Below are 20,790 nucleotides of genomic sequence, written 5' to 3'. Positions count from 1 at the left end.
ACTTTGTCCCCGTGAGGGTGTCGTGCGCTGTGTGTTCGCTGGAGTGTTTGCAGCGTGCATTCCACCAGGCTTGGCGGTTGGAACGCATGACACTTCCTGCTTCCGGTCCCCCGTCGCATGCAGCGCTATTTTGTGTATTCCCTCTGTTGTACTGTGAATATTAATGCATACACAGGCATACTGATTGCCTATTTGGCCTTTTGTGATGGTGGTAAACGGTTAATCAAGTGGAATAAAGGTTTGGATAATTATTCAGGTGACTTTTTGAGTTGACCCCTCACACCCTTGATACTTCCGGGTCAAGGGGTATTTAAATCCCCTGCTTAGATCCAGTTGGTGCATGCAGCCCTGGTTTGTGCAGTGTTCCACATGATTCTGTGAGTAACTATGTTGGGTTTGTCCCACTGATTAAGTTTGATGTTTGTATAATCCTATAAACTTTTGATTTGGGTTTATTTCATAGTTGCCTACCTGACCCTCTCCATGAGGGAGAAAATGCTCTGTTCCTGGACTCTCCTGGTAATGTATGATTGCCATCACCTGTGGTGAAACACCTTTCTTATCAATTACCTAGCTCACCACAGGTGATGGCAATCATACATTACCAGGAAAGTCCAGGAACAGAGCATTTTCTCCCTCATGGAGAGGGTCAGGTAGGCAAGTATGGTTTATTTATTGTTTGTAGCTATGGATTTGATGTGGGAGAACGCTTAACCCAGGGGCTGCCCTATGTGTATCCTCTTGGACCTATAGGTATTTATTGATCGTTGATTATGGCTTTTTTGATATATATTTCTATGCCTCAGATGCACATTGTTTAAACAGAGTATATGTGTAATCACAGTGGCTGAATGTCCTTTTTGAGATCCTGCAGCTGTTGACCCTGAGTGGGAGAATGCCTTATCCAGGTGTAGTCTTCTGCACACCTTTCCAGACCCATAGGTATTTATGTGGTAACAAGGTTTGATATATACATTTGATTCTAATACACGTTTATAATAGAGATATCCTTTGATTACAGCAGTGGTTTGGTTGCAGAGCTGTGATTATATGGACATTCTCCACACTTGGTATACAGCAGTTCAGACATGCAGCCCCATTGGAATGTGCTGATAGAGGTGAGGAGTGGTAGGCCTTGCATGCATTTTAAGACCAGTGGTGAACACAGGGTGTTATTTTATTCCTCCTTGTAGTCTCACTACTCTGCCACCTGTTCTTGGTATATGAGTTCCTTTTTCTAAATCTGGTATTATGTAGTAGTTTATGTTGATACAAGCATTGTCGCTAATATTGTTATATATTGGGACCTTGGAGGCTCAGTCATGTTTATGTTCTATTTTTTCTAGATATACTTTTAATTATTCGGCTTCATTATATTATGATTGGATTTGATGATTCATGTATGGCCCTTCTTGAAAAAGATCCTGGTGTTTGGATCGAAACGTCGAAACCTTTGAGGCTACAATAAAAATTTTCTATTGAAGAAATGTGTGGACATTATACACAGTGAGAGTGCACCCTCCAGCACTTGGAATTCTCGTCTACATTTGCGGACATTTTGTCTGTCGGGAGCACCCACCATTAGAAACTTTGATGAGAGTGCAGAACCCTCTTGTTTTTATATATATATATATATATATATATGTGTAAAAGAAGAATGGAGGGCGCAGGTGTGAGTAAAATATTACAATTCCATTTATTGAACAACAAAGCTCACATACATCTTAGCTTCAGAAGATCAGCATAATCAACCATCTGGCAGCAAAAGCCTCAGCGTCACTCCGTCCCATGTTGATTCAAACGGCAAACCGCAAGAGCCGCTAGGCACAGCCCGTCACTCGCGCCGGGACCAGACTTGGTGACGTTCACACGTCTATCGCTCCACAAACCACGACCAACGCGTTTCGTCGATGGACTTTGTCAGGAGGTGACGAAGTCCATCGACGAAACGCGTTGGGCGTGGTTTGTGGAGCGATAGACGTGTGAACGTCACCAAGTCTGGTCCCGGCGCGAGTGACGGGCTGTGCCTAGCGGCTCTTGCGGTTTGCCGTTTGAATCAACACGGGACGGAGTGACCCTGAAGCTTTTGCTGCCAGACGGTTGATTATGCTGATCTTCTGAAGCTAAGATGTATGTGAGCTTTGTTGTTCAATAAATGGAATTGTAATATTTTACTCACACCTGCGCCCTCCATTCTTCTTTTACTTGCATGTACATTGGATTCAGTGGTTCTGGTCCTAAGGCGGAGGAGGCGGCAGCATACATCTTTGAATACTCCAAAATAAACAAACACAGACTGCTAATTATGGACTGATACTAAGTTTAAGGTGGACTGTAATGCGCAGCTTTTTTTATATTGTTAATATATATATATATATATATTTATTAGCTGTTTTACCCATTCTTCACACGGGAGTTTCTGATTTTCACGGGTTGGTACATCTATAGAGATGTAAATTCGAGACGTCTTCATGTAAGTAAATATTAATCCATGGTTCTTGGTGTTACCTGAGGAGCACCCTTGCAGAGACGTTAAAAAATGACAGGACAATTTTTGTAGTTTATTACATTCTACACACTGGAGGTGCAATCCAAATTTAGCGATCCTGAAAACTATGGATTTGCCACTAATGTCGATTATTTGAAAACTTTATTTTTCACGGTCCCCCCCTCCCCCCCCCATGCTGATGGGGGCTGAACTTGGACTTAAACGGCATCGGGAGTGTCACTATTCATCTCAGCGACCCTGAAAACTATGACATTTTACATGTCATCCCCTTCCCACCCCCAGGGGTGCTAGGAGTGTCTTACCCCCACAGTATTTTTTCTAGATTGTAAGTCATATGTGTACCAAGTTTGGTGTAAATTGCTCCAGGCATTCCTGAGTTTTGCTGGAAAATACATATACATACACATACACATACACACCAGTGGCGTAACTACTGCCCCCGCAGTCCTCGCAGTGGCTTGGGGGCGAGGGACTGTGGGGGCGCCACTGATTTAGAACAGATTGACATGCGGACGAGCGTCCGCATGTCAATCTGCGGTCTCCTCTCCCTCCCTGCTGTGTTGGAGGGACACGGAACGCACATCGCCCGTCTCTCCTGTGTCCCTCCCTGGCTCTCCCCCGGCCGGTCTAAGGAAGTGCCGTTCGTGAGCTCTGATTGGCTCACGAACCGGCACTTCCTTTATTAGACCAGCGGGGGAGAGCCAGGAGGGACACAGGAGAGACGCGCGATGCGCTCCGTGTCCCTCCAACACATGGGGGGGGGGGCGGGGGAGCAGGCACTTGGGGCATATACCTGGCACTGTGGGGGGCAGATCTGGCACTGGGGGCATATACCTGGCACTGTGGGGGCAGATCTGGCACTGGGGGCATATACCTGGCACTGTGGGGGCAGATCTGGCACTGGGGGCATATACCTGGCACTGTGGGGGCAGATCTGGCACTGGGGGCATATACCTGGCACTGTGGGGGCAGATCTGGCACTGGGGGCATATACCTGGCACTGTGGGGGCAGATCTGACACTGGGGGCATATACCTGGCACTGTGGGGGCAGATCTGGCACTGTGGGCATATACCTGGCACTGTGGGGGGAGGATCTGGCACTGGGGGCATATACCTGGCACTGTGGGGGCGGATCTGGCACTGGGGGCATATACCTGGCACTGTGGGGGCAGATCTGGCACTGGGGGCATATACCTGGCACTGTGGGGGCAGATCTGGCACTGGGGGCATATACCTGGCACTGTGGGGGCAGATCTGGCACTGGGGGCATATACCTGGCACTGTGGGGGCAGATCTGACACTGGGGGCATATACCTGGCACTGTGGGGGCAGATCTGGCACTGGGGGCATATACCTGGCACTGTGGGGGGAGGATCTGGCACTGGGGGCATATACCTGGCACTGTGGGGGCAGATCTGGCACTGGGGGCATATACCTGGCACTGTGGGGGCAGATCTGGCACTGGGGCATATACCTGGCACTGTGGGGGGAAGATCTGGCACTGGGGGCATATACCTGGCACTGTGGGGGGGGGAAAGATCTGGCACTGGGGGCATATACCTGGCACTGTGGGGGGGGAAAGATCTGGCACTGGGGGCATATACCTGGCACTGTGGGGGGGGAAAGATCTGGCACTGGGGGCATATACCTGGCACTCTGGGGGCAGATCTGGCACTGGGGGCATATACCTGGCACTGTGGGGGGAAGATCTGGCACTGGGGGCATATACCTGGCACTGTGGGGGCAGATCTGGCACTGGGGGCATATACCTGGCACTGTGGGGGCAGATCTGGCACTGGGGGCATATACCTGGCACTGTGGGGGAATATCTGGCACTGGGGGCATATACCTGGCACTGTGGGGGAATATTTGGCACTGGGGGGAGCAGGCACTGAGGGGGCATATGTGGCACTGTGGGGGAATATTTGGCACTGGGGGGAGCAGGCATTGAGGGGGCATATGTGGCACTGGGGGGGGTATATGTGGCACCGGGGGCATGTACCTGGCACTGTGGGGGAATATCTGGCACTAGGGGCATATACCTGGCACTGTGGGGGAATATCTGGCACTGGGGGCATATGTGGCACTGGGAGCATGGCCCTAGCAACTAGCACTACCCCCTAGCAACGAGCATGACACCCAGTGCATGAAACCCCTGGCAACGAGCATGACACCCTGAGCATGAAAACCCCTGGCACCGTGCATGGAACCAAGAGCATGAAACCCCTGGCAACGAGCAGGTAATTTAAAAGTAATTAGAAGCCTTACTGTAGAACTTAATGTGTAATGGGCATTATGGTGTGTGGCATAATGTATCACGGACATTGCGGTGTGTGTCATAATGTATCAGGCATTACGGTGTGTTGTATACTATATCACGGGCATTGTGGTATGTGGTATAATGTCTCAGGATCCCTTGTGGTGTGTGTCATACTGTGTCACAGACATTGTATGTGCTATAATGTATCAGGGGCATTGCAGTGTGTAGCATAATGTATAACGGGCATTGCGATTCCTGTCATAATGTGTCACAGGCATTACGGTGTGTGGCATAATGTGTCTGGGGCATTACAGTGTGTGCATATTGTGTCATGTGCATTATTGTGTGTGGAATAATGTCTAAGGGCCATTGCAGTATGTGGAATAATGTATACTGGGCATTACTATAAGGAGGAAAAATGACAAATAATGTAAGGGGCATGAATCAGGATTTTTTTTCTTTCCTGTGGTGGCCAACGTCTGGGCGTGCAGGTTGCAAAACTGGGGTATAAGGTAGTCTTTTCCTGCAATGCCACGCCCTCCACGCAAAGCCACGCCCATTTCGACAAAGCCACACACCCTTTTTGCCGGCGCGCGCCTGCGGCGCGCACATTTTTCTACCTTTGCTAGTGCCAATTACGGAGGTATGGGGGGGGGGGGGGGGGGCGCCGAAGGATTTTTTGGCTTGGGGAAGAAAAATTTCTAGTTACGCCACTGATACACACATACATACATACATACATACATACATACGTGTATATATATATATATAAAATCATCCGGCACTCTGGATGAATGGAAATAGTGGCCAGGGTGCCCTCCTACAGTTGCATATAGGAAAGAATCCTCCCTGCGTCCTGAATAAGGCCTTTTGGAAGAAACCACAGGCGGCACTCCACGGACTTTGTAAAGCAGAATTGTATGCGCAATTACAAAATGGTGCAAGTTCGATGTTTCAAGACCATAACGGTCTTTACATCAGGTTGTGCAGCATAAGATGAAAGTCTTTTGTTTTTTTCACCTTATGCTAATGCTGCACAACCTGATGAAAAGACCGTAATGGTCTTGAAACGTCGTACTTGCACCATGTTGTAACTGTGAATACTATTCTGCTTTACAAAGTCAGTGGAGTGCCGCCTGTGTTTTCTTTCAAAAGGCCTTATTCAGGACCCAGGGAGGATTCTTTCCTACATATATATTAAAATGTTTTTTCAATGTCCCACAGAGAAAATGTATAGCAGAATGGGCTGTTTTCACAAGGTCTTGTAAAGCTTATATTTGTTGAAATGTGACCCCACAGCTAGTACCGCCCAATCGCTCAGTGAAAATATTGACTCAGAACTCCTGCAATAAAGGAGCCCTTTATAATGAGACCGTGTGATGTCCTAACTTAGTCATAGTGCAATGGTCCCCACATGCAGTGGCGTAAGTTCGTCCCAGTTGCCTGGAGGCAAGTTAAATATTGGTGCCCCCCTATTTCCTATATTAAGATAAATATATATGTGTGTGTGTGTGTGTGTGTGTGTGTGTGTGTGTGTGTGTGTGTAGTGTTCTGAAAAAAATGTATATACTGTATTTATATATTTAATTGTCTTTTATTTTAAATCACACATTTCTTAGCAGTCATACCCAGGATTAGAACCCATGACCTGTTACACTGACAGCAGACACTTTACTGATGAAGCTATTTGCTCCTGTACAGTAAGCATGAGCATTCTAACTATATGACGTTACATGTAATTGTCAGAGATGTAACTTCATATAGTTAAAATTCTCATATTTCCTATACAGGAGCAAATAGCTTCATCAGTAAGGTGTCTGCTTCCAGTGTAATAGGTTGTGGTTTCTAATCCTGGGTGTGACACTTGTAAAATGTGTATAATAAAGAGGTTGTGATTTGTAAGGTGCAGGGACCAGTGAGGAAGTCGGCCACTGAAAAGACAGCGGCAGCTATCAATTAACTTAATTCAATGGTGTCACAGAATGGGAGTAGAGGTGCCCCCCTTCAGAGCAGGAGCCCGGTGGCAGATGACTCCGTTGCCTCCCAGAGTTCTGCCTGTGCCCACATGGACCCACATGCTATCTGGAGAGTGCAGGCAGAGTAATTGCAGGGGCTTTATTTATGTGAATATGCCGCTTCTGGATTGAATGTGGCCAAACTACATCAGTCACAGTGTGGACAGCAGATGCGCGCCAGCCAGGCCGCCATCAGAAATTCTGGGGCCCAGGACTCGCAAAATAGGCAGCCCCCCCCCTAAAAAAAATTAAAGTAAATTATATATACCATACAAAATAAATATACACACACACACACACTTTCTCTCTCCCACTCACTCTCCTTCAACTTACCTATCACAGGCTGGCCGGCTCTGTAGCATCCTTCTCCCATGTAGCTCCTCCCCCTCCATTTCGTGTCGCTCCACCCCCTTTTCACAACGAGATCTGGCACTGTCACAGGAGAGGGGAGAGGACGCTGCAAGCTTCTATTGAAAGGTCTCTGCCAAAATGGCTGCCGCCTAAAATGAAACAGTTATTAAAGATACTAGAGGTGCCTCCTCTAGTATCTTTAATAACTGTCTCCTCTGAGGCGGTGGACATTTTGGGAGGGACGTTTACAATAGAAGCTTGCAGCATCCTCTCCCCCTCCTTTGACAGTGTGAGAACTCGGTAATGAAAAGTGGGCGGAGCATCACGGCGGCATAAGTGGCCCGGGCCCTCTCCTCTGTCAGTGAGGCCGGGCCCGGGACATCTGTGCCCGCAGCACCCCTCTGATGGTGGGCCTGGCACCAGCTACAAAGGTGGATACGCGGCTCTGCCAGGGGACCGCTCGTGCTGCAGAAGGGGACCGTTAATGGAAAAAAATGTTGGGGCAGCCATCTTTGGAGTAAGAAGAGCTCACTGAGTGTCCCCTGTTCCTGGTGCCCGGTGTGAGAGGAAAGCCCCAACCTTGTCCCTGCAGCTGAGTCCTGTCACAGTGTATTCCTCCCAGCTTCCAGCGGGACAGAGACAGGGCTCAGCAGAGGCAGCTCCATCTGGACAGGGGCGGAGCTTGGGTGGAGCTGAGGCAAGCTACCCGGTGACTGCACTGGAAGAGGCGGTTCTGGAGTCCTGGTTACTGGATGGCCCAGGGGGTGTGGTAATGCGGTTCCCCATGTCTACAAGGGTGGATCTTGACTTCTCTAGAGCACAGGCGTGCACAGCTAATTTTATTAGGGGGTGCACCATCGGAAGGGCGTGTCTAGCATCGCCTTTTGGGCGTATCTAGAGCCACTTTTTGGGTGTGTCTAGCACCGCCCAGGAACATATTTAGCACTATTTTACATTCAATAGAATCCCATAGCTTAATCTAATTTCTCCATAGATCCTAACAATAAAGTAGATATAAATATAATACACCCCAGAGAAATTAAATGAAATATAATGCTGTGACCACCGGCCGGTACTGACTGTCCGCTATGGCATAACCCTCAGTCCTAGCTGCCGCTGCACCCTATCGCTGCTTACACTTCCCCAACCTATCCCTGACCCAGTGGCGGAACTAGAGAGAGTGGTGGGTCTAGGTGCATATGCATCCCCCCCACACAGACACACACACACACACACACACACCCCACCCCTTGCATCCCCCAGCACTAATACCCTGATTTTGAGTGGGCTACTCTGCAAAGTATGGATTATGGGGGTCAAACTTTTGAGTTTTAATATAACACAAGTAAGAGTAAAAAAATTTACACGTGCTATTAGAGCCACATCTGCCTTTTTCTATGCCATTAGACCCCACCTCCGCTGGACGCCAGCATTTGTCACACATGCCCTATGCTCACCAAATGTATATTATGCTACAGTATGAGCCAAAATTTATGTTACGCCACAGAGCATGAGCCAAAATTCATGTTACGGCACACAGTATGAGCCAAAATTCACGTTACATCATACAGTATGAGACAAAATTCAGATTACGTCACACAGTATGAGCCAAATTCAGATTATGCCACATAGTATGAGCCAAAATTCACATTACGCCACACAGTATGAGATAAATTCACATTACGCCACACAGTACGAGATAATTTCACATTACACCACACAGTACGAGATAATTTCACATTACGCCACACAGTATGATATAAATTCACATTACGCCACACAGTATGAGCCGAAATTCACATTATTCCACACAGTTTGTCCCTAGCAGTGCCAGATATATGTGATGACCCCCAGCTCAGGAAACTGCTTCAATCAGCTATTATATTTATGTAACCGTTCTTCTCTTTTTAATTTTTTTTTCTGTGTGCACCCAGAGATCTAATTTTTTTTTTTTTGGGGGGGGATAACTTCAATTCATGGATGTTATTCCCCATGACCTGGCCTGGCCCCCCCTCTTTCCCCTGCAGCAGGAGCAGGCTCAGCTGCAGGCTGCAACGCTGAGCGGTGACTTACTGTATCAGCAGGGCTCCTCCAAGTCCTCCTGATAGGAACACTGAGGATTGAGAGCGCTGAGGGGAGAAGAGAGAGTACGGGCACGGTGTGACATCACGTCACATCGCGAGGCAAAGCTAGGAGGATGTTTCACGCAAGTCCCCCTGCACATCACGTAAATACTCCTGTGCGGCCGCTGGCAGATAAATTATTATACACACTACGTGACAGCCGTCCTGATACAACGGGGTAGCAGTGGAGACACACAGTCAGTAACTGTAATTAGCTGCAGGGCCGCGGTGTTCATCACTAGCGTGTGGGGGTGCTGGACATTAGGGGGTGCCTGTGCGCACCAGGCACCCCCCGAGCGCACGCCTATGCTCTAGAGACAGCAGTACAGAACAGTAGAGGGAGAATTGAGCAAGCCGCTGGGGCTATGATGTACCTGTAAACAGCTGTGGACCTAGTGTATGGGGGTGCCCGATATTAGGGTGTACCTGTGCACACGAGGAACCCCTGAGCCCACACCTGTGGATACAGAACTGAATGTCCACTATAAAGGTGAGTGGCATGCTACACAAAAGTCTGGAAAGCCTACTAAGGGGGGATTTATCAAACCTTGTGAAAAGGAAAAGTGGAATTGTTGCTAATAGAGTTTATTAAAATGTATATTTTTGCATATTTATCTTTATACTGCATATTAATTGTAAATATTTGTTGTTAATCATGTTTGGTACCACTTCATCATTTTTCCCCATAGCAACATTTAGGGGAGACCAGATGGAGCAGTCCCTTCTCTTCTCTATCCCTTCATACCCACCACAATGACCCATTCATTAGGTACACAATGCTCTGTTCTTTGACTTCTTTGCCAGTAGCAGTTACAGAGATGAGGCTGCAGCGCAGTCCAAAATTCAAATAGGGGAACCACACCAACTGCCATCCCAAACGCTGCCAAACATCACCAGCCAGGACTCACTGGCAGTTGATGTGGTTGCCACTGGCAAGGAAGTCCAGGAACAGAGCATTTTGTACCTAATGGAGTGGGTCATGTTGGAGGGTATGCTTCTCTGCTTTTGATCAGCAGTGTGGGGCAGTGGCGTCACTATGGGGATGCAGGCTGCACCCGGGTGTCACCTGCCGAGGGGTGACACCAAAATGCCGGATTCTGCTCAGTGACAGGAGCTGGGTGCTGCACTCTAACATTATGTGCAGCACTTGGCCTCCTGTCACAGTATGGGGGCCGGCAATACAGCCACAGCAGTATCCGGGGGCAGGCCGCATCTCTCAGACCAAGGAAGTGACGGAAATAGGGGTCGGAATGCAAAGCCATGATCCCTCCCATCAAGCCATGCCTCCTTTTAGCGCACCCTCCTCTACCCCACCGGGTGTCAGACAGATAAGGGATGCCACTGGTGTATGGACTTCTGGACAGATGAATCCTCATTGCCAGCCCCCCACATAATCAGATTCTATAACCATTTCACCAATAGCAATGGCAGTAGTTGAAGTGTACTGGTGTAATTAAAACATGTATTTGTCAAATTGAAAATACTGGTTCCTGTATTAGTTTATGATTACCATGCTTACTATCTTTTTGTTCCAGGTTGTAACATCTAACGAGCACCACAGCTGGCACTGCAGGTACATGTTGTCATGGCCATGCATGCCACTTTGATGATGAGTGTGTGATGACTGGTGTTGTCGATGCCACATCTTGGCCCAAATGTATTACACCTTAACAAGAGATAAAATGGAGATGAGTAAAGAGTGATAAATAACCAGCCAATCAGCTGATAACTGTCATTTTTCAAAACAGCCTGTGACATGGCAGTTAGGAGCTGGTTGGCTGGTCATTTATCACTCTCTATCCGTCTCCACTTTATCTCAACAGCTTAACACGTTTGGGCCTATGTTTTTTGGTTGTGACATTTGAAGAGTTAAATATATAAATGTTTCTGGAACCAATCTAAATTACCCTGAATTTAGCCTGAAATGTTAACTGCTAATGAGATAGCCACACCTATAAATAAAGGCAAGACATACATATTACACTGATTTCTATTCTATTCTTTTTTTTTGTCTTTTTCCTTCTAGCCACACATTGATAGGCTTTAGCATTAATTATGCCCCTCAAAATTCGGAGAAGTCAATGTATCACACCTATCTAAGGGGTAAGTTGGCCACAACAAGCAATCAGATTCTAGCTATGCCTAATCTTGTACATACTATAAAATGATAGCTAGAATTGAATTGATATGATTACTATGGTCAAATACTCCAGTTGTCCTCTTCAGAAGGTTTGATACATCTATCCCTTAGACCAGTGGTTCACAAACTTTTTGAATCACGGCGCCCAAGAGTATTAGAATTTTTTTTCACAGCACCCCTAGGCCAAAAGTTTATTTTTGAGAAATTTAGAAATAAATATTAAATTAAGTAAATTGTGTTTATATGTCATCCTTAGGTTCAATTGTGTGATGAGGGACAAGATTTGCTTCTGTTTGTCCACATATTTTATGTTTGATAGCTACCAACATTGGTTTTGCCTATTACATTGACTATAAATAATTTGAATTGGTCCTGAAACACCAACCCAGGGCACCCTGGCAAGTGTCCTGAGGCACCCCAGGATGCCACGGCACACACTGTGAGAATCACTGCCTTTGACCAGATCTAAACCCTTGCCATCATAAAAGAGCCACATACAGTTGTAGATCAAAAGCAGTAAAAGCCCACTCAGGTTAATGGTTAATTCATGGGTTGTTAGCTGTATGGGGTTATCACTAGTGAATTGTTTATTTTACATGGAGTGCTGACATTTTGCTCAATTGATGAGCAACCAATCACTGGTTTTCATTAAACTAGGAAAATTAGTTGCTGTTTTATGTGGTTCAGTGCAAATGTTGCACCTAAATACAAAGTTAACTAATATACGTGTTGTATTGGGTACCTATTGTTCTGTTGTGCTGTCACTCAATAATAATTTTTTTTAATGGTAAAATATAATAATACACACGTAATTTATGTGCCCCAGATAAAAATTATAATCCTATTAGACATCTATTCCTGTAGTTTCGCCACTAATAATATAATTACATGTAACTGCTAAAAACCTTCACCTTAGTTAAATAAACCCATAATGTAAGCAAGAAAATAGTATGCCTTTTGTGTATGCATTCGCTGACAATAATGTTGTGATGCACATGTACTGATAATTCTTCTTGCATGCTTTAGACTGAGGGCCTAATTCAGACCTGATCATAGCAGCAAATTTGTTAGCTAATGGGCAAAACCATGGCCCTCATTCCGAGTTGTTCGCTCGTTCTTTTTCATCGCATCGCAGCGATTTTCCGCAAACTGCGCATGCGCAATGTTCGCACTGCGACTGCGCCAAGTAAATTTGCTAAGAAGTTTGGTATTTTACTCACGGCATTACGAGGTTTTTTTCTTCGTTCTGGTGATCGTTGTGTGATTGACAGGAAGTGGGTGTTTCTGGGCGGAAACTGGCCGTTTTATGGGAGTATGTGAAAAAACGCTGCCGTTTCTGGGAAAAACACGGGAGTGGCTGGAGAAACGGAGGAGTGTCTGGGCGAACGCTGGGTGTGTTTGTGACGTCAAACCAGGAACGAAACTGACTGAACTGATCGCAGTGGCAGAGTAAGTGTCGAGCTACTCAGAAACTGCTTAGAAATTTCTATTCGCAATTTTGAGAATCTTTAGTTCGCAATTTTGCTAAGCTAAGATTCACTCCCAGTAGGCGGCGGCTTAGCGTGTGCAATGCTGCTAAAAGAAGCTTGCGAGCGAACAACTCGGAATGAGGGCCCATGTGCACTGCAGGGGGGCAGATATAACATGCGCAGAGAGATAGATTTGGGTGGGGTGTGTTCAAACTGAGATCTAAATTGCAGTGTAAAAATAAAGCAGCCAGTATTTACCCTGCACAGAAACAAAATAACCCACCCAAATCTAACTCTCTCTGCACGTTATATCTGCACCCCCTGCAGTACACATGGTTTTGCCCATTAGCTAACAAATTTGCTGCTACGATCAGGTCTGAATTAGGCCCTAAAATCAGTTTAATATTTCAGTTCTGGGTTGACAGGTACAGTATTAAACAGGCAAGGCTGATTGAGGCAAGGAGTGAAGATAGCTTGTGACAAAACCTCAACATGCTGAAATGCAATCATTATCTGGCAGATTCCCCATGTAGCCTTGTCATGTTACAGAAATTAGGATGCAATGGTTTAGAATTTGAAAAGCACTTTGGCCTCTACTTGACAAAGGGAAAAACTCACAGTAAAATGACTGTTCCACATGTCTGCCCCCTGGGGGGGAAGAAATTAAGTTTAAAGGATATCTCTAACTGGCTAATTGTGTTGACTTCATTTTGCAAGGTTTGCGGACAGCTTAGTTTATATCTCAGAAATGTAGACTGAGAACTTGTTAGCAAATAAATAGCAACACCAGTTTTTACTGAAGATGCATTTTAGAAAGCTAAAGTGGAAGTGCTCACTAAGTTGCCTATTCATTATTAATACCCAAATGCCCCATGTAAATTATGTCCAAGGGGTCTATTCGTTATCCCTTAATTTCTGCAAAACTAGGTGTAATTTTTACCTACTTTCGTAGAAATTAAGGATAGGTTGCCATTCATTATAAAAGTAATGCAGGAGATACAGGCCCGGATTTCCCACAAGGCAACCTAGGCGCCCACTTAGGGCTTGGCAGGCCCCAAGGGGCTCACTATGGGCCTCACAAAGTCCAGCCCATCCATGATCTATTACAAAGGCTGGCTCAGGCCAGTATTAAGTTTCTGTGTGTGGTAACCAGCTGCTGGCACAGTAATTGTGGCACCCTGGGACTTGGTGTGCATGCCCCTTTAAGAACATTAGCTGCAGCTCTGCAGCAGCTGGAGAAATGCTGGGGCAGGAGGAGTTAACGGCAGCCCTAGGTCCAGTCACGTGGCCTCAGGACAGATAACTAATTAAACAAACAAAGACTGGCAGTTGCCGGAGAAAGACAGGGATTGCCTTTTTTGTAGCACTCTTTTAGATGAATTTGAATTGATATGATTAGTGTTTTAAAACGTAACTTTTAATATTGCTCTTTAAAATAAAGGGGTGAAAAATAATTCATGACTGTCATATATGATAACATATATGACAGTCATGAATTATTTTTCACCCCCTTTATTTTAAAAAGCAATATTAAAAGTTATGTTTTAAAACACTAATCATATCAATTCAAATTCATCCAAAAGAGTGCTACAAAAAAGGCAAACCCTGTCTTTCTCCGGCAACTGCCGGTCTTTGTTTGTTTATAAGGTTTAAACATGATTGTTGGAGCACCTCCAGCCAAATAATCCTAAATTATTAAGGGAAAATTATTAGATAGCTGGTTTCAGAATATGTAAATTAATTATTTGGTTTCGGTGCAGGGTATATCACATTACTACAGAGAGCTAATTAGAAAGAGGCTGCTGGGAGAAGAAGAGACTGCTGGGAAGAAGGGAGAGCGTGGCATGAGCTGGAGACAGAAGAACGCGGAGCACAGTGGGAGCTGTGTGTTGGGAATAGCTGCAGGATGCTGGACAGTGAGAGCAGCACTACTAAGGAAGAGCAGTGGAATCTTGCTTGGGAGTGTTGCCGGAGTGTGGGTGTTAAGATGCCACGGATGGAGGACCGGACACAGCCAGGCCTGTTGAGAGGCGTGACCGCCGTGGCCATCTTGAGAAAGAGTGAGGAACCAATGCAACCAGAGTATCCAGCTGGAAACTCAGTTCCCTGGGTCTGAGTGAGTGCTGTAGAAACTGATAGCCAGACAAAAAACAGCATAGAGGACACCATGGGGAAAGCAGATAATGTAGTAGAAGAAAAATACAACATTAAGGGGTTCATTTACTGTTTATTGAGGCTTAGACTCTATAAATAGAATTTCTTATTGCATGCATTTATTCAGGCAATAAGAAATTAATTTCCGTCCATATGTTTTAAAAATCACATCTAGGGTCAAAAGTGATCACGTTACTTTATGCTGCAGACCTACTGCACATGTGTGGTCATTACACAGAGCCTGCACCAGTAGCTGTTACCGGCGTGGGAGACAGACAGGGTCGGACTGGCCCACAGGGGAACAGGGGAAACCACCGGTGGGCCCTACTGCCTGTGGGCCCTCCTCCTCCTCTAGGGATCAAGTTCCAGACTATTCTAGTGCACTGGATTTATGCATTATACATATGTTACATTATACTTCACAATAATTTGGTTTATTATATATTTACCAAGGGGCAGAGAACATGTTATGGTCAGCCAAACCTCTGTGGTAGCTGGCCAAGCCCCCACCGGAATCTGGCTACACCTTTAAGCATGGGCCCCTACAGCAGCATTCCCCCGGTGGGCCCTTCATGCCCCAGTCCGACACTGGAGACAGACAATCCTACTGGTAAATTGTGCGTTATGTAGCCTATAGAGTACAATGGCTAATGCCATTGCTATTGCGATGGGAAACAGGGAAAGCACAGCAGATATCTTTGACATGTGTAACATGTGAGTGACTTTATGTAGAAGATGAAGAGACAGGATCTACTCATAGCTCATACCCTGGCTGAGGCTGCGCATGGAAGGTAATGAGAATTTGCAGGGTACATTTTCATCTGAAACCGGTTGAAAATGGGGGGAGATCCGGGGGAAAAACATAAAATAGCAGCGCTAATGAAAGTACATTATTAAGCAGAAATGGATTGGATGAAATTAAAATTTTACATTTATTAAAATGTTATCATAAACAATATTAAAATCACCACATCAACGACTAAATTATAATTATCAATGGTGTCCGTTCCTTTTAGATAGTACTGGACTCCACTTAATATGGAAATCTATGGTGTGGAAGCTGATGGCACAGTCCCAAAGATTACGTTACCACATCTTGCCGCTGGAGGAAAAAGAGCAGTTCCTTTTGAAAGGTTCCTTTATAAGGTTAATGCCTGGGTCCTTTTGTCCTCACCAGAATGCGGGATCTTTCTTTATAAAAGGAGTTGGATTTAGCCTGTGGATGGTTCCGTTTACCATAGATAAATTTCCCTGTATGGAGTCCAGTATGGTCCGGGCACAAATCAGATGGCGAATAGTCAGTGGTGAAGGTAGCAGGGTACATTTTCATCTGAAACCGGTTGAAAATGGGGGGAGATCAGGGGGTCCTGAGAGGAAGGCGGTGGGAGGACAAAGGGGAGCTGAGGGGGAAGAGGTAAAGAACATATGGAGTGGGAGCAGAGAAGGGCACCGGATGGTTCCAGAGAAGGGATCAGCCCACAGTAACTAGCCACACATTGTAGCCGCTGGAGCTGGGTACAGGGGAGGAGGGCCCTGGAGGCAGACGGAGAAGGGCTGTGGGGAGGGAGGAGGTGGTGCAGCTGGAAAGGGTATTACAGTATCTCCATCCTGAAACTGTCCATTTAACTGTAGATTGTGGCCGCACTGCACCATGTGACCCAGTACTGACTGGTGCCTCTCAAATATTTTGTGGTGGTTGAGCCACCCCTTGCCCCCCTTGTTCCAGAGCCTATGCAGAAGCTGTCAAAATAAATTACTTATGTTATTGGGATCTCCACCAATATATGGCAATGTGTTGGTTATCTCTGTTGGTATAAATAATGTGATCCAAATCTTTAAGATATAACATGATGAGTGTCCTTCTATGATTAATTTTGATTAGGAACCATGTTGGTGTAAAATACTGGGCATCATTGCTGCTACATTGCAAGTGGCACCACTACTAGTGTAATGTGAAGGGATACACAGCCAATATAATATGATGTGCTCCCCTGGCAGTGTAATTTGATGGGTGCCTTTATTGTTATTACTGTATATGTACTGTAGCTCATCACAGCATCTGGCATAATATATAGTGTGTTTGTTTTTTTCCCTGTTGGGTGCCATTGTTTTTTTTCCTGTCAGGGGCCAATGTGTTTTATTTATTCACATGGGGGCCACTGTGAACCTGTTGGTGGTCAAAGTGTTTTTGTTTCTATTGGGGGCATTATGTTTTATTTTTTCATATTGAGGATATTGTTATTTGTTTTGTTTTTCTAATATAAGACAGTCATGTCTACTCCTCACCCACCACAAAAAAATAAGTCCTATAGTGTATTAATAAGGAGGTCTACAGTCACAAATGCTCGAGAGCAATTCAGTATTGTTCCAATGGTGGGACAGCTGTTACAAAACTCTGTACAAATCAGATTACTGCTGTACAAATTGCTGTATTGCTGTGCAAATCAGATTATTACTGAATAAACCACCCCACTGATAAAGTACTGGGCTGTTCATTGACTCAGAGCATCTGCTGCTATGTATTATCACTCTGCCGTACCTCCGTCAGTTGCAGATAGATATTGCAAAAGCAAAAGAGCATATACCAAACTCTGACTTATATATTTTAGATAAGCTGAAGGCTGCATAAGCCTGAGGCCATATAAGAGCCCAATTTTTTGTGATTGGTTGTTTATGACTAAGCAGTTGCTAGGTAGATTAGTGTTTTCTCTGGTATTTTTCCTATAGGATTATAGGGCTATCCATCAAGGGTTTAGGGGTTGGTCTTGGAATAATATATAAGCCATAGTCATCTGCCTCAGACTTCCTCTTGCCATTTTGGAATGGCCCAGGAAGGCTGAGTACTGCTGGCATTATATATTGTCTTAGTTTGTGTCCTACTGCACTGTTTTTATATGCCCTCATCCCCCTCTACATCAGTGTTTTCTTTCTCCTGGTGCTTGTGGCTCCTCTCCCCCTCCCCCGCTGTCCGTGCGGGTCCTCTCCCCCCCCCTCCCATCGCTGGTCTGCGGCCTCAGGCTTCCGGCGCTCCTGTGCACGGAGCGTGGCCTCCCCTGTCTCTGTCCCGGCGCCTGCTGGCCGCGGCGGGGTCGACCCGATGCGGCCCGCGTTTCTCCCCCTGTTGTTCGGCCGGGAGGCGGGACGGGTTCCCCCGCCGTGGCTGCCACTGTTGGTGCCCTGCTCTCCCGCTCTGCGTCTCCGTGCTCTCCTCTCTCCCCTCGCTGCTTGCAGACCCGGCCGGCGGCTCCGGCGCCCACGGGGCCTGTCGGCCCTGGGCTGGCTGCGGGGGGGAGACAGGCGGCGGCGCGTGGGCGGCAGCCGTTTCCCGGCCTTTCCCTGGTGTGTGTCCCTGGGTAAGGGTCATTTTTTTAACTTCCCCGTGGTGATGAGGGGGTCGGCCGCTGGCATACTTAGGTCACCGCGGGTGGGTGCTGTGAAGGGGCGCACTGGGTTGGTGGACAGTGGTCCACGGTTCTCCTCCGGGGCCGGCTTGGTGCCTGCGGGGTCACGTGCCACGGTGTGCACGCCGGGCTCATGCGTGTGAAACCCCCCCTGCTCCCTTGGGGCTGCTTGGTTCCTCGTTCCTCACTTGGTGCATTTTGCTGGTGCACCCCTGCTGACAAGGCTGTGGTATTGCGGATGATGTCCGCACAGTCTTCCCTGCCAGCCTCCTGTCCCTTGCCTGGCCCTCCTTCCCTGCTTTTCGCCTGTCGGACATGCCAGGGGGCAGTTTCCACAGGGTTTCTCCGTAATGCACCCCCCTTCCCCATTGGACAGTCATTTCCGGTGTCCTCCGGGACGCGGCAAACGGGTCTGTCTTTGCCCACCCCCCGCAATTTTCGACTTGTCTGCGGTTCCGGCGTCAGTGGCTCGTCCCACGTGATATTCCAATGGGCCTTGGGTCTCCGTCGCCCCCCCCCCCCGGCCTTTTCGGGTTCGTATCCCGGGATTTCCCCCCTGCCACGGCCCTGCCCACCCCGCTGCGGGTTCCTCCCTCCCATCGGGGTGTTTTTTCCCCCGCCCCTGCCCACTCCCCCCCCCCCCCGGTGCAGTGTTTGTCTTGCCCCCTCCCGCTGTGCTTCCTGTTTCTGTTGTTGGTGCGCGGGCGCTTCCTGTGCTTGTTGTCCCCTCTGTTTCGTCTGCACAGGTATCTGCGAGTCCGGAGGAATCGGTGGCTTCATCGCGGAGGAACCGGAAGCCGAGGAGGGATGCTGCAACAGCGGACGACACTCCGTCAGGGTCGGTGGCGGTGGGGGCGGTTTGATCGTGTTCCAAGCCCTCCAGGCACCGGTGAGCATGCTGGTTTTTTCTCCTTATTTTTACAGTATTTCTTCTGCCCTTCTAGTATTGTTCCTCTGTTTCTCCTAGGCGCCCACGTCAGTTGGCTAGGCTCTTTGCGCGGCGCGTGGCGAAGGATTCTTGAACGTCGGTTCGCCGGCGGCTGCTGTTCCCTCCGCACCCTGCTGAGAGGGCAGGCTTTGGGGAGAATGCTTTCCGTCATTTCCGTTCATGGCCTGCCGAATGTCCCTCCCCATGTGGTGCACTGTTTGGTTTTGGAGCATGGGATGCATTTTCACTCCATGGGTTACGCTTGTAGATATGGCGACGCGCAGTCCGTTGTATCGGGTGGTAACGCCATTTTCCCTTGGGGTCACACAGCAGGTCGGACCGCCCGGTGGGGTCCCGAGCAGGGGGCCCCTCGCTGTTTCTGTTTCGCGTTCCTTCGTTACTGTGGGTGATGGCGTGGGCTGGTGCACCAGAGGCACCCACCGCCGTTTTCTTCACTCATGTGTGGGGCCAATCACCCGTCCTAGGACTGCACCCCGGCCGCGAACGGGTTTCCCTCCGCTGGATCCAGTAGTACGGCCCATTCCCTGTTTCGGGTTTCCGATTTCGGCGGTTCTTGGTCCGTACCCCGATGGGTCGGTCACACAATGCCCATAGTTAGTTTCCGTCATGGTTTCCGTCTGCCCATTTGGATTCCGTGCCCGCTGTGACGCGCCGGTGTTTGCAGCCGGCCCGTGCTTTCTCGCATTAGGCCCTGCGGAAGGTGGACGCAGAGATCGGCTTGGGGCGCATGTGTGGGCCCTATGCCTTTTTCACCTCTTCCCGATGTGTGCATCTCCCCCGTAGGGTTGAGGCCCAAGCCCACTCAGGGTGCGTTACACCTTATCCAACATTTGTCTCATCCTCATGGGGGTTTCTGTTACTGGCTGCATTCCCCAGGCCTTGGGCAGAGGGGGTTCGGTCTTTTATGAGACTCTGCGTTTGGTTCGCGAATGGGGGCCGGGTTCCCGGTTAGCTAATTTAGACGTGTGGTCGTATTTCGTCCCTTCACCTGCGCCCCTATCTCCTGCGGGGGTCTCGGATTAGGTGCTGAGTTTTATGTTGATAGGTGCCTGCCCCTGGGTTTTTCTGTCTCATGTGCCTGTTTTGAGACTTTTGGCGCTTTCTTGCGTTTGACATACTTTCCGCCCTGGCGATTTTTCTCTTCATGGGTCCGGTGGACATTTCGGTTTGCAGCTGTATGTTCGTCAGTTTCCGTATCTTTGTTCAGGGTACTGGGTGGTACCGTTGCCCCGATACGCTGCGAGGCCTTCCGGTTGACTGAGTTACCATAGCGGGGGATTGCCCTGGGTACGGTAACGGGTGCTGTCGCCTCCCCGCTGCCATGGTACCTAAACTTGTGGATTTGAGTAACGTCTGATTGGGGAAGCGCGAGGTTCGGCTTTTGCGGGTGGCAGTCGTGGCTTGGCTCCTCCCCTTTT

The 20,790-nt window shown here is 47.8% G+C and overlaps 1 long non-coding RNA gene across 1 annotated transcript; it reads left to right on the top strand.

The window, feature by feature from the left end:
• Positions 1 to 345: 345 nt before the first annotated feature.
• LOC135050678 (uncharacterized) lies at positions 346 to 1,487 on the top strand. The gene is made up of 5 exons (XR_010241738.1): positions 346 to 377; positions 686 to 753; positions 845 to 942; positions 1,022 to 1,118; positions 1,347 to 1,487. It is a non-coding gene; the product is annotated as an uncharacterized LOC135050678 (long non-coding RNA).
• Positions 1,488 to 20,790: the final 19,303 nt, after the last annotated feature.

Source organism: Pseudophryne corroboree, chromosome 2, assembly GCF_028390025.1.
Source record: "Pseudophryne corroboree isolate aPseCor3 chromosome 2, aPseCor3.hap2, whole genome shotgun sequence".
In the NCBI taxonomy this organism is placed as follows: Eukaryota; Metazoa; Chordata; class Amphibia; order Anura; family Myobatrachidae; genus Pseudophryne; species Pseudophryne corroboree.
This window is presented reverse-complemented; position numbering and strand designations above follow the sequence as displayed.